Source organism: Silene latifolia, chromosome 2 (assembly GCF_048544455.1).
Source record: "Silene latifolia isolate original U9 population chromosome 2, ASM4854445v1, whole genome shotgun sequence".
NCBI lineage: Eukaryota > Viridiplantae > Streptophyta > Magnoliopsida > Caryophyllales > Caryophyllaceae > Silene > Silene latifolia.
The window spans coordinates 20337981-20353262 of record NC_133527.1 but is presented as its reverse complement, the minus strand read 5'-3'; the positions used below and the strand labels follow the sequence as shown (position 1 = coordinate 20353262).

The window sequence follows — 15282 nt, the reverse complement described above, 5'->3', positions numbered from 1 at the left end:
TTAATCATGTTTATCATTTCTCTTAATATAACTTACAATTTACACCTTAAAATGAGTAGCTAATTCTCTTAGTCTAAGGGCTAGGGGACCATGCAAATCAAGTATAAAACATGATAAAATAGGTTATTAATAATATTGTTCAAATTGCTTCTAACACATGCTTATGCCATAACGTTTAATCTTTGTTTAAGGCCTTATTCAATTGATTAAGTTTGTTCATTCATTCTATAAGTCGAGAGGCACGGAATTGAATTAGACTAAGCATGTATAGTAGGGCGAAGTAGTCATGGACAAGATTTTCTCTAGGACCCGGTTTATGGTTGACACTAATATCGCAAGGTGGGTGTCTCTAAACCTAAGCAATTGACAATATTATTAGTACCAAGTTTATCATGATCATATGTTTACCTTTGCATGTGTGACCCGAACCCCTTAGACTCCCTTTTAATCATGTAATTCACATCATAGTTTTTATTAGTTAATCAAACAACCAAACCAAACTAAAAACGATATCGACCTTGATAAGAATCTACCTATAGCAATTCACGACGTAATTCCCGTTTCCTTGTGGTTCGACCCTTATTACTACATTTGTTTGTGTTTAGGGAATTTATCTTTGTATAGGTGTGCGATAGCCTATCAAATTTTGGCACCGTTGCCGAGGAGACGGTTTTATTACGTTTTGAATTGTCAATTTTTATCTTGTTTTCTTTTGTCTTGGGGAACACTTGTTCCTTGAGACCGTTACTTATCATTTTCCTAGAAATTGTTGTCTTATGCCCAGGTCCTCTCGTAGTGGAGAATTGCTTACACCGGATTCCGACCCCGAGAAAACCTTTTGGAGAAGATGACGATTTTGGAAGGAAGTGAAATAAGCCACTTCTCCCATACAAGTTGAAAGTGCTAGAAAGTCTTACTTAGACGATCTAGAGGTTCTTGAAGAGGAGGAGGTTTCAGGTTCATCATCTCTACCACCACCACCATCTACTACCAAAAAGATGGTGAAACTTTCCGATCATTCAAAGCCCACCGCGGCCATGCTTCCGGTCGGTATCACAACCACTCAAATTACCGCACCGGAATTCGAGATCAAACCGGCTTTCATTAGCCTTGTGGAGAGGAAGCAATTTGGGGGAAGTCCTTGGGAGGATCCCAATTTGCATGTGCAAAACTTTTGTGACTATTGCTCCATGATCCGTCAAACGGGCGTCACTCAAGCCCAAATAAGGGAAATACTTTTCCCTTTCTCCTTGAAGGACAAGGCCAAGCTTTGGATCAATAGCCTTGACCGCATTGCCATGGGAATCACCAATTGGGAGACTTTGGCTCTAACCTTCTATCAAAAGTTTTTTCCACCGGAGAAAACTCAAACTTTGAGGAGCCAAATTACCGGATTCCGTCAACAAGCTCTTGAGAGCTTATATGAGGCTTGGGAGAGGTATAGTACAAAGAGCTTCAAAGACAATGCCCACATCATGGGCTAGATGATTGGTTTCTAGCAATAACATTCTACAATGGATATTGTGCCGAGTCCCGAAGGATTCTTGATTCCGTCAACAATGGGCGGTTTGATCAAATTGACACCGACCTTGCTCATGCCACGATCGAATCTATGGCGGTCCATGATGTCCAATATGTCAATTTTCGAGTTGTACCATCCAAAGGTAAAGAAGAATCCTCTAACAACTCCATTTTGCTAGCTCAAATTGCCTTGCTCCAACAACAATTGGCGGAAAGGGATGCTAGAGATTCCATTCAACAAGTCAATGCTATGTCTTCAACAAGCCAAATCGTTGTTTGTGATGGTTGCGGAGGTGCGGGTCAATATGCCGCTCATTGTCGAGCTTCTATGGAAGAGGTAAATGCTTTTCAAGCTCTAAGACAAAGTTCATATCAACCGGGTACATTTTCCAAAACTTATAACCCGAATTCAAAATTCCATCCGAACTTGTCTTACACTAGCAACAATGTGCTTAACCCACAACCCCCACCACAACAAAATACCTATGTCCCTCAACAACAAAAGTATATCCCTCCACCGGGTTATCAAAATCAACAAAGGCCCCCACAAAACAATTACCAACAAAATCCACCACAAAATGAAGAACAAAATAATCAAGGAGTTGGTAAGCTCGAGGGCATGATAATCCAAATGCAAAGGGAATTATTGGCTCAAATTCAAAAAAAATGATCAAGCTCATAGTGCCGCGACCAAGATGTTGGAACAACAAGTGGCTCAATTAGCCGCTTCTAACTCTCAAAGAAAGAACGGTCAACTACCTCCCCAAGGTGAGCAACCACACGAGACAGTCAATTCTATCTCCTTGAGAAGTGGTACAAACTATGATGGGCCATCCATGACTTTGGATGATGAGGTGGTTGTTAAAAAGGCCAATCTTGGGGGAAATGATAAACAGAAGGTTAGTGGAGAGCCTCTTGTTAAGGATCGTATACCATTTCCCCATCGATTGTTGATGCTAAAGAGGAAGAGCAAGCTTGATGCCAAGAATGTTGAGCCCCCATTGCCCGAAGATAATGACAAGGTGATTGTTGAAGAAGTCTCTCCTAATGCTAGGGAGAGTGATGCCGTTTCAAAGAGGGTTGATGCGCCCAATGAGAATGAGAATGAGAAAGATGTGGAGGATGCTCCTCCCAAGGAAGTTGTTCAAATACCATTTCCCCATCGTCTAGCAAAGCACAAGGAGGAAGGTAAATTCGGTAAGTTCTTAGGAGTTTGTAAGAATTTACAAGTTACCGTCCCATTTTTAGAATTGCTTAACCAAGTCCCCTCCTACGCAAAGTTTATGAGGGAAATCCTCTCAAAGAAGCGATCCTTCAATGAGGTTGAGACCATTGCGTTCACCGAAGAGTGTAGTGCGCCCTTACAAAATAAGTCTCCCCCGAAACTTAAGGACCCCGATAGCTATTCTATTCCTTGCACTATAGGCACATATACCATTGATAAGGCCATTTGCGACCTAGGTGCTAGTGTAAGTGTCATGCCTTACTCCCTTTATGAGAAACTTAACATGGGTGCTCTAAAATGCACAAGTATCACATTGCAAATGGCGGACCGTTCTTTAAAGCGACCTTTAGGTGTCTTAGAAGATGTACCCGTCAAAGTTGCCAAGTTTTTAGGAGTTTGTAAGAATTTACAAGTCACCGTCCCATTTTTAGAATTGCTTACCCAAGTCCCCTCCTACGCAAAGTTTATGAAGGAAATCCTCTCAAAGAAGCGATCCTTCAATGAGGTTGACACCATTGCGTTCACCGAAGAGTGTAGTGCACTCTTACAAAATAAGTCTCCCCCGAAACTTAAGGACCCCGGTAGCTATTCTATTTCTTGCACTATAGGCACATATACCATTGATAAGGCCCTTTGCGACCTAGGTGCTAGTGTAAGTGTCATGCCTTACTCCCTTTGTGAGAAACTTAACATGGGTGCTCTAAAATGCACAAGTATCACATTGCAAATGGCGCACCATTCTTTAAAGCGACCTTTAGGTGTCTTAGAAGATGTACCCGTCAAAGTTGGCAAGTTTTTCATACCCGTTGACTTCCTCATACTTGATATGGCCGAGGACTCACAAACCCCAATTATATTGGGTAGGCCATTTTTACGCACCGCGGGTGCACTAATTGATGTGAAAAATGGGAAGTTGACATTGGAAGTGGGTGATGACCGGGTCTCCTTTAACAAAAACAACACCATTAGAAGCCCAATGTTACAAGAGTCTTGTTATTTATTTAGCATTGTGGACTCTTCTTATGCCTCTACTATGCTTAAATCTTTACTAATGGATCCGTTGGAGGACGATATGGGTGTTGTTTGCTTTGTAGGTGACGATTCTAAGGGCACTATTGCTAAGAGTACCAAAAAGAAGAAAGGGAAATTTTATTTAAAAAATTTCAAATGGTTGCGGAATGCTAAAGGAGCTATGACATGGAGCTTGGTTGGTGGCAAGCTCAAAAACAAAACTTGAATCAAATAGCTTCTTACGTCGTGCGGGATGTTAAACCAGCGCTTCTTGGGTGGCAACCCAAGATTTTTATTGCTTTTATTTGTTTTTGATTTTAATTTTCTGCAATTTATTGTCTTTCGTAGTTTAGAAATAAAATGCTCGACTTGACGATGTTTCTTTTTGTGATTTTTAGGTGAAAATGAAGGAAGAAGAATTAAAAAAGAATCTGGCACGCAGCCCCATGCAAGGACCCCGTTCGGGGTCGTGGTTTTTGGAAAACGAGAAGGAATTAAAACAAATGCGGAAAAGAGTCAAAAGGCGAAGGGGTAGTCAACCCCGATCGGGGTTGCCAGCCCTGATCGGGGTCGTGGTTCTGTGACTTCCCGGCCTTTGCTTTATACGGGTAAAAAAAATAAAAGAGATAGATTTCTTTCTATCATTCAAGCATACCAGACGGTACTCATTTCCTCCTTTCTCTCTCGTTTCTTCACATTTCTTCACTAAAGATCACAAGGAAACATCACCATCCTCCGAATTCATGCTAGCTTGGGGGAGGCTAGCAAGTCGAGTAAGTTTTTAATTGCTTTGCATTTTAGTTTAATTTCTCACAACCCATTAAACATAACCTCTAGTCCTTCTTGTTTTGTGCCTTGAGCCATTTTTATGGTTTGATTGGGTAATTTGAATTGTTGGCACATTGAGGACAATGTGATGTTTAGCTTGGAGGGGGGGGGGGTTGCATTTGCATATAGTGTAGTTTGCATGTAGTGTAAAAATTTCTCTTAATATAACTTACAATTTACACCTTAACATGAGTAGCTAATTCTCTTAGTCTAAGGGCTAGGGGAGCCATGCAAATCAAGTATAAAACATGATAAAATAGGTTATTAATAATATTGTTCAAATTGCTTCTATCACATGCTTGTGCCATAACATTTAATCTTTGTTTAAGGCCTTATTCAATTGATTAAGTTTGTTCATTCATTCTATAAGTCGAGAGGCACGGAATTGAATTAGACTAAGCATGTATAGTAGGGCGAACTAGTCATGGACGAGAGTTTCTCTAGGACCCGGTTTATGGTTGACACTAATATCGCAAGGTGGATGTCTCGATCTAAACCTAAGCAATTGACAATATTATTAGTACCAAGTTTATCATGATCATATGTTTACCTTTGCATGTGTGACCCGAACCCCTTAGACTCCCTTTTAATCATATAATTCACATCATAGTTTTTATTAGTTAATCAAACAACCAAACCAAACTAAAAACGATATCGACCTTGATAAGAATCTACCTATAGTAATTGACGACGTAATTCCTGTTTCCTTGTGGTTCGACCCCTATTACTACATTTATTTGTGTTTAGGGAATTTATCTTTGTATAGGTGTGCGATAGCCTATCATCTGCACTCCATCTAACTTATATCATAAAATCCTTAGTATAACCACTACTCCATCTCTACAACATTACCGCCAAATGACATACTTCTTTATACATGCACTTATTTCCACAATTATAACTCACGATCCACGATTGTTATACACACTCATACTAGATCCTCAAGTTCTCCTGTTTATTGCCATAAAACTCATTCATAACTCAACATAATACTAGTTCCCAACACTCTATACTCACTGTCCCAATAAAGATCACGAACCACTTGCCGCTTCCAGCTCAGCACACACCCATTCCACAAAACTCTTGCCACAACTATGTCCCAATAACAGAATATCACTATACCATGACAACGACGGAAACATACGTAACTTTCTTCCATATCCTACTCTACCCTCACTCCTAAGCCGAAACTGGTAAGAAACATTAATAAACAAAACAACACTCTATATGCCCAGACCAACACTGACAGCATACAGCAGTAAACAAACAACAATCTATATAACTGATATATACTTTCGAAAGTTTGTCTCATCAGTAAATAAACAACAATCTATATAACCATGCTCGGATTACCACTCGAGGCACAACAGCCATATCGATATTCATTGCAACTTTTACAATCCCATAACACTGACTCAGTACAACTTCCTTGGCCAGAAGACTTTCTTAAAACCGCTTTACTAGATCACAACGCAACATATTACACGGAATAACATATAACGACTTATAACTATCACACCATACCATTACTCCTGAGGTCAGAACCTCACACAAACATTTACACATATCATGGACCCATAAACAAATCTAACTAGCTAATCTTGATCACGTAAGTTACCACTTGATAATGAATATCTCTCATCCGAACTTAACTCTGATGCCCTTCATAACACATCCTTCCATCCACATAATTATCACCACCCGGTGAACGTAACCATATCATCAGTACCCAACTACCAGCGAACACCTCCTATATCCACATCTTATACTCCCTCACATCCATACATACCAATCAGGCCTCCACAAAATCAACCTTTTTAGAACGACTAACTTCCCTATTTAACATCATCCTTAACCACTAGTGACAATACTACGACACCACCATCCTTCATGCGATTACTCTCTTACTATCACTTCTTAGTATAACAATCTGTTTCCTCTCTTTGGTTATCATCCCAAATAACGAACATCAAATCCATCAACAAAATTTACCTCAGCATTTTTTCCAATTCTATCCTTTATTGCATTGTAACCTAACTCTCCACCAAAATCTCATAACCTGCAAACACCCTTCCAGCTTCTTACTCCCTTAATACCTCGAAACTCACGGCTAACATGTCGTCCTGAACTCCTATATAACTATTAACGCACACCTTCTCATGATGCTATCGTGCATTTCCATGATTCCTTACTTTCATGTCTCATAACTTTGGTCAACGTTCTCCCATCTTACTTCCATCCAATAATACCAATTAATAATTCATCTCCTTCCTTCTTCTACCTAACTCCTTAGTAATCCGATTACCTTCTTGTTGCTCCACAACTTAAATTCCATTAATTCATATCAATATCTTCTCATTCTTTCTTATCACTGATCCTCTCCCATAATACTACTCACTCACACTTGTCACCATCAAGTCCCCATAACTAACGGTTACCCTTTAATTAGTTGTATCTCCCTTTCATATCCCTAGAAAAACAACCATTCACCTCATACCGTTAATTGACCAAAGAATTATATACTAGGCTCACCTCTTGATAATCCAAATTCCCAAACTCGGTCACTATCTACAAATACACGTCGCGACATAGCTCCATCTAAGTGCACTATATACCCCTCTTCTCCATCCCTCTACAACCACCTTTCATTACATATATATTCTTAACCAACACAATCCTAATCATCTCCCTCTATAAATCCTTACACCTCTCAAGTTGTCACTATTCACATCCTTCCTTTCAATCTTTCATTCTCACCTTTCTTTACACTTACGTCACTCTTGCCCATATACACTTACTTTTATATTACTCGACACACGACTATATTACTCACCATATCTCACAAAACATGCTCCTTGCCTCGATTAGCTCATCAATCTTCCCTTTCTTTTTCCACTATCCCTCACAACCACATATAAACATGTCCTCCCAATCCAACACATATCCCTCACAAGCCGGTATTCTCCATATCATAGCATCTGGTAACTTACGTATCAAGACTGTCACATATATAAAAGAATGCTTTAAGACCCAAAACATACATGTGCACATAACCTACTACTCAAAACAGGTGTAAGAACGTAGCCGTCGACTCAAAACAACCGCCTAAAGAGATACTCGGTCGAGTGCATGACGTACTCTACCGAGTACAGGACACTCGGTCGAGTAATGAGACTACTCGGTCGAGTTCACGACTCCAGAAGCTGGATAGGATTATCACAGAAAGATTACTCAGCCGAATATGGGTTACTCGGTCGAGTATAAAAGATACTCGGCCAAGTAGGGCCTACTCGGTCGAGTATTGGCACAGTTCTCAGCAACGTCCAATTTTCGTAAAATAGTCATATCTCACTCGTTACTTGTCATTTTGGGCGTGTGACCTATCGTTAGAATCGTAAGAGAACAAGCTATCATTTCCAATTGGAATTACAGCAATATCATTTCTCAAACTCATCTTATGACAGTTTTAAGACAGCCCTTCCATAATTGGTCTTTATACAAATCAAATTTTCTAAACAAAACAACTTGAACATGAGTAAGGGAAACGATAACAACTCAATACCTCTAGAAACCAGTACATAGGTGAAATTTTATCATACCCATATGTAAATTAAACACAACATTCATATATATAGACGCATGACCTTAATCACATGCTACTACCAACAAACCAAACATTAACATCATCATGATCATATACACATACCCCGCATCATATTACATATACTCCAATCACTTTCATTCAATCCACAAATATACTTCATCCAACATAAACTTAAAGATACAAGTACAACACACATTACTTTCTCATTTTATCCAACAATTTCACAAAAATCACAGCTGCACTTACAACACACATTACTTTAAACACACAACGATTCCCAAGATACCCCAATGTTGACCGGCTAGAAATTGTAAGGGCCTCAATGCGACTTCGGGACGTCTCCCAAATCTTTGCGGTAGCTCAAACAACTCTCCCCGGGTTCATTTTATTTAGACTCCCTATGTTCATTAGGTTCATTGGTTTTAGGTTCCAGAATCGTCTATGTGATACCACTTTGTGACACCCCCACATACCAAGGTGCCTTACCAGGACAACCCTAGCATGAGAGACCGTCACCATCTCGGTTGTCCGAGGTTAGTATATCAAAGTTACCAATCCAAAACAACATTTATTAAAGTACAAATAGTTAATGATTATATGTTCCAATACCAAAACCAAAATAAAAGTTACTAATATTCAACAACTACAACTGAAAGGTAAATCTCATGACATCGGAAGCTAGACTCGAGTGATGACTCCCCATCTCGTCCCCAAAGCTAATAATCATCATCACCTGTCACAATCTGCTCACCATCCCCGAATGGATCACCACAAATTTTACAAAACAACATCGGGGTCAGTTTACTGCATAATCAAAATAAGACATGATAAGATAAACAGCTGATCATCATCCACCTCCTACTCCCAATCACATCAAGTAACTGACTACACACTAAAGTGTGTAGTCCTGCCAGTGGGGACCGCAGTCGTACCCACCTAAGCCCCACTCATCAATGAGCGATAACCCTGTTCAATAATGTGCACATCCCCTCCTGTGGCGGGTTCCACAGAGGGAGAAACTAGGGCGTGAAGCCACTCCCGCAAGTGACTCCACTCAGCCAACTCCAATCCAACAACAGCAGATAATCACAATATCAATCGTACAAACAATTACCACATAATCTCAAATTAATTAAACAGTAAACCGAGTAGGGAAACCTTACCTTTTCGCAATCCAAGCACACACAAGCAATCAATAGCAATTCTCCATGACACCGTCACCTACACACAATAATCACATAATTCCAATTACCACATGCCAAAACCTCATTTCCCCAAATCACAGATTAGGGCAAAACCCTAAAAGACAAATTAATGAAACTTATGAAATCAGAGGCTTACCGACACAATCGACGCAAGGAAAGATGAACTAGGCTCACGAACGATCCACGCAATTGAGAGAGAGATTTGGAGGGGATTAGAGTTACGTTATACTGCTTAGGTTTTGTTAAAATGATTAAGAACTGTAAATCCCATTTTTATAACTCTAATCCTTTCTAAATCAGACCGCGGAAATAAACCTCGTCATACCGGATACTCGGTCGAGTATAGATTATACTCGTCCGAGTATCCTCTACTCGGTCGAGTATTCCCATAGTCGGCCGAGTATTCCTGGGCAGTAAACTGTTCAGAAACACACGATACATTTACTCAGCCGAGTAAGCCATATTCGGCCGAGTAACCAACTTAGAAAACCGTAGTATTACAGACAAGAGGTACATTCGGTCTAGTGTATCACCTTGGGGAGCACCGGTTTTGTTTGTGAAAAAAAAGACGGTAGTATGAGGCTATGCATCGACTACAGGGAGATAAACCATGTCACCGTGAAGAACAGGTATCCTTTGCCAAGGATTGATGATCTTTTCGACCAGCTAAGTAGGAATGAGGAAAAATCTATGATACGGTTTTATAATACGGATACGATACGGTATACGGTTTGAGTTATATGGATTTCCGTATATACGATACGAAAATCCATATATACGATACAGTTTTCATAAAACCGTATCGTATCCGGGTCGGGCAAAAACAAAACCGTATATACGGTTTTCGACACGGTTTGATGTTTCCGTACAAAACAAAAAAAATAAAAAAAAAACTCGGTTCCTCTTTCAACTTCCACTCCTAATGTTTTTTTATGACTTATTTTACTAAATTAACTCAATAAATAAAAATTAGCCCTTCATCAAAGGTAGTCATGTTAGAGGTAATTATTAGCTCTTGAATAACTGTAGATACCTCATTTCTGCACCTCCCGCAAACCACCCGGTGATAATTGGGCCGCATGTTTGGTACGCGGAACGATTTGTGACAATTCGTAAGATTATCGTCAAGTGATTGCTCAAACATTAATGTTACCTCTTAGTTGTCATCTACGTGCCGATACGGTCGTTTTGACAGTAATTAGAGTACATTTGGAGTCCGGGCCTAAAACCGTCTTCATTTTCTGATAGCCGTTAAATCCCGAGTCGGAATGTTCTAGAATGTTCCGGATATTTCTATTCCATATTTTATAAAAGGTTTTACAGTCTTTAATCTTTGGTAAACAATTTCCCGTAATATTCACACAAAATATTAAGGAAAACCGAATTATCTCTTTATTCCATAATTTAAAGACGGAAATCTTTCTTCCGCAGGAAGAAACCACTTGGGAACAGGCGCAGCAGGTGCTGCGCCTCTTCCAAGAGATGCAGTGTCTTCTGCGCCTCTTCCCAGGCCTTTTTCTGCGTATTTCTCGTATCTTTTTTATATCTTTCCGAGATTCACTTCCAAAGAGTCTCCGAAAACCCTATTCCTTCACGTGATTAGTATAAATAGGAGCCTTCGTTCCTCATATTTCTCACGCGAGTGTCCGCCCTTCTCTTCTCCCTTTGCATTCTAGACCTTTGTTCTTACTTTTTGGCGTCTACGTGCTTGAACATTCGACCACGTAAGCTCAGATCCTTCTGAGTACCAGCCTCGTTTTGCATGACCGACCAATTTGACCAACTCCACAATCAATCAACTTAATTAAGCTGTTCGTTTTCCTCTTACGAGGGCACTTTCTTTACATTCGCGTCGAGCATCACTAATCGATATCTTAGTCCATCTCGTTTCGTCAAACATGTAAGTCTGAGGGTGTATATCTCTCTTTTATTATTGTATTTTATCTTTTTGTATCATTAATGTAAGGTTTATGTCGAAAATATCATTAAAACCGATTTCAAAACCGTGCTTTAAAAACCCTTTTTACGGATTTCCAGAATACGGCCGTCGAGAAAGGACGCAGCAACTGTTGCGCCTCTTTGAAGGAGCACAGTTCCTGCTGCACCTCTTCGTGAGGCTGCCGCAGTTCCTGCTTCCTTTCTTCTTCCTTTGTTCTCTGTAATTCGTTCGTGTTTTTATTTATTCGTTTGTTCTTGCTAACTCTTTGACACGATAACATAATAAATTCACCTGTATTATTCATCATTCGTTAACACGTTTAATTCATCGCTAATCCGGCTTAGATCCCAAGTAACTCATATTTGCGGGTTTTCGTCATTAAATTCAATTCCGGGTTGTAGAAATTCAATTCGTTCATATTGAGTTTCTGGAATTCGATCTTTGATATATTTCCATCCGTCTATTTTCATATTCATCATTAATTTGTTATTAATGTAACACCCCCATACTCCAAGTGCCTTACCAGGACCACTCAGGTATGAAGATATTACCATCTCGGTTGCCCGAGGTATGATAATCAAATAAACAATGAAGAAACTACGTTTAATTATAAATACTTAGCGAAGAGGTACAATTCTCAAAACCAAACTGAAAGTACAATACATGTTCTCAAACTGACTGTTCTAACTGAAATGTAAATAACTAATAAGCTACAGCGGAAGACTCCTATCATCATGTCGTGGCAATCCCAGCTATCCCAGTACTCATCTCAATACCTGCTCAATATCTGCTCACCATCCCCGAATGGATCACCGCAGGTTTACAAAACAACATCGGGGTCAGTACTAATCACACAATTCAATATATGACAACAATGAGATAAACAGACAGCTTAACTGTCACACACACACAAACACGCCGAATCCAATCATCTCAATCACTGACTGTCCACTGGACCAGCCCTGCCAGTGGGGGACCGCGGCCGTACCCACCAAATCCCCGCTCCACATAGTGAGCGATAACCCTGTCCATTAATGTGCACATCCCTTCTGTGGCGGGTTCCACAGAAGGCGAAACTAGGGCGTGAAGCCACTCCCGCAAGTGACCCCACTCAGCCGAGGCCACGCCTCGCGAACCATCAACAACGATCACAACCACAAACACAATACAATTATTATATCAAACAACCAAACATAATACATCAACCAATATCCCATTATGGGACTAATACTGAGTAGGAAATCCTACCTGGAAAGCATAACAATCATCAGACGATCTAGCAGCTGTCTCAAAACCTCTCCTTTACAAATCCTTCTCCTATCACATAATCACATAATCACAATCTAACCTTAACAAATCATAAAAACCCCCAATCCCAAAATTAGGGTTTAACGAAACTTGACGAAATACTATAAAATTGGTATGCAGATCTTACCCTCGACGCAAGGATCACAAAGGTATAAAGAACGATGAAATCCGGCCTCTCAAGCTCCGGGATTTGTCAACAACACGGATGAATGCGAAGAACGTAACTTGAATCTCCCTTTTAATGTTATTAGGTTTGTAAAGGTGTATTATGAAAGTGACAGAAAGATTTATATATTAATCCGTGTTATTAACAAAACCCGTCGAATTATCACCCCGTAAACCGGATACTCGATCGAGTAGCTGAGGTACTCGATCGAGTACCCCCTTACTCTATCGAGTACCTAAGGCTACTTGATAGAGTACCCCCTTACTCTATCGAGTACCTAAGGCTACTTGATAGAGTACCCCCTTACTCTATCGAGTACCTAAGGCTACTTGATAGAGTACCCCCTTACTCTATCGAGTACCTAAGGCTACTTGATAGAGTACCCTACAGGTCAGAAACTTTTCTAAAACGCAACTTACCCTTACTCGACAGAGTAAGGCCTACTCGATAGAGTACCCCAAGACTTATAAATACGGAGTATTACAGTCTTCCCTCCTTAAAAAGAACTTCGTCCCCGAAGTTCAACCCATACTCTAAAAACAACCATACTAACTCGACCAAGACACAACAACATATCTAAGAACTCAAAAACTCAACCAAACATAAAACATGAACTCTTAACACCCACTCCACCAACTATGTTTACTTCCTTAACATGACTCACGATATCGTATCCACCACATATATATCTCTCACGACACCAACTTCATACATAACCAACCACTATCCACTAACACTGCTAGCTCCATAATATCATCCACTATCAAATCCAAAATCAAGACACTCATAGACATCAAACGGAATGTTACATTCTACCACCCTTAAAAGGAACTTCGTCCTCGAAGTTTACTCAAACTCATAACCTCATCATCCAACTGTCAACACTAGTGAAATATTCTCACACTCCTAAACATCACGCTACTACAAGCACGGCCATGGCCTTTTAACAACATCAACCACAATATATACAACTCTACTTCGAATTATGCTAAGACATGCACAATCATCAAATTTTCTTTTATCGCATCCTACTCCTCTTGAGATAAATGTTACGTCCTCGGAACTCACTAATACTATATCCTTAGTTATATCTTCTCATTATTTTCATCACCATCACATGTCATAGATAACCGCCTATAAACCCAACACTCACCATTCCTATATCCAAGGCTCCCATACATAAACATTTCTCATACCTCAACTCATTTGGCATACCACCTAACCTATACCATAAAACTCGTAGCAAAATCACCATACCAACTCTTCATTATTACTGCAAAACAACATACCTCTCTATGTAAGGCACTTATCTCCCAGAAGCATAACTCACGATCCACACTCGTTACTTACACGCACACTAGATCCTCAAGTTCTTTCTTCCATTACCGCAAAACTCATACACAACTTAACATGACACTAATTCCCAATACCCTACACTCACTGTCTCAACAAAAGATTATGAACCACCTGCATCTTTCGGGTCATTACCACACATGTTCTACGACTCACTTGCCATTACCATGTCTCTTTGAAACCTTAACTAGAACAAGATCATAATTATTGTAACAACCTCTAACAACCGTGTCCCATTAACAGAATGTCACTATACCATGACAACAACGAAAACATATACAACTCTCTTTATATTAAACTCTACCCTCCTTCTCAAACTGAAACTTGTAAGGAACATCAAAGACAAAACAACGATCTATTTGTCCAAACCGAAACTCACGAAAAACAACAACAAATAAAACAACAACTATGTATGATCGGTATGTATTTTCGAAACTCGAATCATAAGCATCCCGCCTACTCCACCACAACCGGTGACGGCATCGCAACACCGCCACCAACACCACACCGCGGTCGAAAATCCCGCATCACAAAGACTATGTACCGTGCCCGGATCACCACCCGAGGCACAACAACCACATCGATAGACATCACAACTGCATACAACTCCCATAAACACTGCCTCAGAATAACTTCTCAGACAAGAAAAACTTACTCAAATCCACTTTACTAAATCATAACACAACATATTTCATGAATTAAACAGATAACCTCATGAATATCATCCCCTTACCATATCACAGATTAACATGTATCATGAATACATACAAGCATAACCAGTCATGCCAGATCACTCAAATTATTACCTTTTGAACCTCATTCCATTAGTATACCGTAACCAACATAAATTACAAAACATTCATATAACAACTTTATAATTATCACACAATACCACTTCTTGTGAGGTCAAAATCTCACACACATTCGTACACATCATAGACTCGTAATCACATCCAACTAGTCAATCCTGATCACGTAAGTTACCACTCAACATAGGTTACCTGCCGCCCGAGCTTAACTCATATGCCCCTCATAACCTTTTCCCCCATTCGCACAACCATCACTTCCTGCCAAGTATAACCATACCATTACTATTCAACTATTGGCATCCGCCTTATCTAA

General features: G+C 39.9%; 1 non-coding gene across 1 annotated transcript; it reads right to left on the bottom strand.

Annotated features, from left to right (window-relative positions):
• Positions 1 to 1370: 1370 nt before the first annotated feature.
• On the bottom strand, positions 1371 to 1482 carry LOC141645027 (small nucleolar RNA R71). The gene has a single exon (XR_012544622.1). It is a non-coding gene; the product is annotated as a small nucleolar RNA R71 (small nucleolar RNA).
• Positions 1483 to 15282: the final 13800 nt, after the last annotated feature.